The sequence below is a fragment of the Lynx canadensis genome, chromosome X, assembly GCF_007474595.2.
Source record: "Lynx canadensis isolate LIC74 chromosome X, mLynCan4.pri.v2, whole genome shotgun sequence".
NCBI lineage: Eukaryota > Metazoa > Chordata > Mammalia > Carnivora > Felidae > Lynx > Lynx canadensis.
In genome coordinates, this window is record NC_044321.2 from 40,101,741 (window position 1) to 40,104,888 (window position 3,148).

Sequence of the window (3,148 nt, forward strand, 5' to 3'; positions counted from 1 at the left end):
GAGAGAATTTCCAACTGAAATTGGAGAAGGCTTCACAGAGGAAGTGGCAGTTTTGAGCAGGCAGAGACGGAAATGAGGGTAAGAGGAGGGAAGGCCGCTGCAGGCAAAGGAAATAAAGTCCAGAGATGGAAAAGGAATGAAGGGCAGGGTAGGAAACACAGAATTGGTATCCAGGGAAATGGGGGGGGAGACAGGGTGGAAAGATGGCCTAACTTGGATTTTGGTCTTCAGACATTGGCCACAACTGAAGGATTAAGAGAGAGGGCAGGTCAGGCTGAGCGAGGCACTTTAAAAAGTTAACCAGCTGAGGCCCTCTCCGCTGCCCGTGTCGCCCTCGCCGGCCCCACCATGCCGTCTCTAGATTTTGTGGACCGTGTGCGGTAAATGCATAAGCAGCTGCTATATTATCAAGTCCTAAATTTTGGAATGATTGTCTCCTCGGCGCTAATGATCTGGAAGGGGTTGACGGTCATCTGGAAGGGGTTAACAGCGTGGAACCTGCATTTCACAGAGGAGATACTCTCTTTTTAACAAATCGAGTTGAAGATCCCACCGGAGAGGGAGAAATTATCGTTTTCAAGGATAGAAGGAAGAGAGATTCGTATAGTTCACCAAGTCTTGAAGATTCATGAAAAGCAAAATAGACCCGTCAAGTTTTTGACCAAAGGAGATGATAATGCGGTCAATGACCGAGGCCTCTATTTAACAAGGACAACACTAGCTGGAGAAAAGGATGTCGTCGGGGGAGCAAGGGGATTTGTCCCTTGTATTGGGATTGTAACGATCCTCATGAGTAACTAGCCTCGGTTTAAGTATGCAGTACTCTTTTTGCTGGGTTTGTCTGTGCTGGTCCATCGTGAGTAAGAAGTCTGCCTTGCTGTTCCTGGAAGGTGCGGTACTTTTCATTACTGAATGTTTGGAGTAGGGTATTGGCCTCCGATTGGTGGAGTGGCGAATACACAGGTTGGCACTTCTTGCTAGCAATGGTTTGCATTAGTTTCTGTTTCCACACCAGGGTGTGCGTGGGTGGGTGCATGGGCGGCATGGTGGGCACTCGAGGGGACTCTCGATCACGGGATTTCATATGTTGTCATTGTCGCACTTCCACATTTTTGTACATTGGCGAATTTTTTATGTTAGGAGGTTGAGCCGAAACATAGTTAACCAGCTGACGTGCAGACCAATGGAATATAATAACGAATCCAGAAATAAACTTTCACATTTATGGTCAGTTGATTATCGACAAGGGTGCCAAGACAAGCCAAGGGGAAAGGAAAGTATTCCCAACAAATGGTGCTGGGAAAATTGGATATCCATATGCAAAAGGATGAAGAAAACATAGGAGGAAAGCTTCATGACATTGATTTGGGGATACAACATAAAAAGCATAGGCAACAAAAGAAAAATTAATTAGACTACATCAAATTTTTAAAAGGTTTTTGTGCACCAAGGGACACTATTAACAGAGTAAAAGGGCAACCCACAGAATGGAAGGAAACCTTTGCGGATCATATACGTGATACAAAATAATATCTAGAATGTATAAAAACTCCGGCAGCTCAATGACCTCAAACACACGTGGGTTCGAGCCCGGCATCGGGCTCTGTGCTGACAGCTCTGTGCTCTCTGGCCCCTCCCCTGCTCTCTCTCTGTCTCTCTCTCTCTCTCTCTCAATAAATAAACTTAAAATTTTTACCAAAAAACAGGTACAGAGTTTCAGTTTAGGAAGATGAAAATTTCCAGAAATGGACGGTGGTGATGGCTGCCTAACAACGGGAATGCCACTGAACAACATACTTAAAAATGGTTAAAATGGTAAATTTTATGTTATGTGTATTTGAACACCATTTTTTTTTTTTAAAGTGAAGCCGGCAATAGTGCGGGTGAGGAGAGGAACCTGAGACAAGTGATTCTGCCGGAAGGAAGTGGCCATGTTCCCGATTTGACACAATGAAGTCTGGACCCCAACCATCTGAATGCAGACAGGAGCCCTCTGGGCCTGATGGATTCAGGCTCAGAAGTTCTTTGTTGACAGATTTTTACTCCCTTTCCCAATGTGAAAACTTTTGGAGGCTGACATTTGGAGGTAATATTCGTTCACTGCTGTCTGGTGAAGAAATAGTCTGAAGTCAACCCACACGATTACTTGTGCTTCCTGGACTGTATCTACTTTTTTTTTAATTTTTTTTAATGTTTATTTATTTATTTTTGAGAGAGAGAGAGAGAGAGAGACTGAGCTGAGGAGGGGCAGAGAGAGAGAGAGGGAGACACAGAATCCGAAGCAGGCTCCAGGCTCCGAGCTGTCAGCACAGAGCCCAACACGGGGTTTGAACTCACAGACCGCGAGATCATGACCTGAGCCACCGACTGAGCCACCCAGGCACCCCTGACTGCAACAACCTTGACTCAAAGCTCCAAGTGTTATCACTGCAGTAGCAGCAACTTGCTAAACAGTTTCCTTGAGGTGTAATATACATGCTATAAAAAGCACCTGTGTTAAGTGTACTTCCTCCTTCCCAGTTTGCCATTTATTTCTTTTTCTTGCCTAATTGCCCTGGCTACAACATCCAATACAATGTGACATGGAAGTGGCAAGAGTGAACATCCTTGTCTTGTTCCCATTTAGGGAGAAAACGTTCAGTCTTTCACCATTGATCTGATGTTAGTTATGGGTTTTTTCATAGATACCTTTTATCAGGTTGGGGAAGATGCCTTCCGTTCCTAGTGTGTCGAGTGGAAGGGTGTTAGCTGTTGTCAATTTTTATCTATTTCAATGGAGATGATCAGGTGGCTGTTGGCCTTTATTCTGTTAATACGGTGTATTCCATTGGTTGATTATTGGATGTTAAATCACAACCTTACATTTCTGGGCTAAATTCCACTTGGTCATGACATGTAATCCTCTTTACATATTGCTTGGTTTGCTAGTATTCTGTTCCATGTTTTCGTGTGTGTCTGTGTTTATAAAGGATATTGGTTTTTAGTTTTGTTATGATGCCTTTGCTTTTGGTATCAGTGCATAATACGAACCCCATAAAATAAGCTGGGAAAGGGGCGCCTGGGTGGCGCAGTCGGTTAAGCGTCCGACTTCAGCCAGGTCACGAGCTCGCGGTCCGTGAGTTCGAGCCCCGCGTCGGGCTCTGGGCTG

At 44.8% G+C, this 3,148-nt stretch overlaps 1 pseudogene; it reads left to right on the forward strand.

Moving 5' to 3' along the window:
- The first annotated feature begins 348 nt into the window (after positions 1–348).
- LOC115507593 lies at positions 349–864 on the forward strand (annotated as a pseudogene).
- Positions 865–3,148: the final 2,284 nt, after the last annotated feature.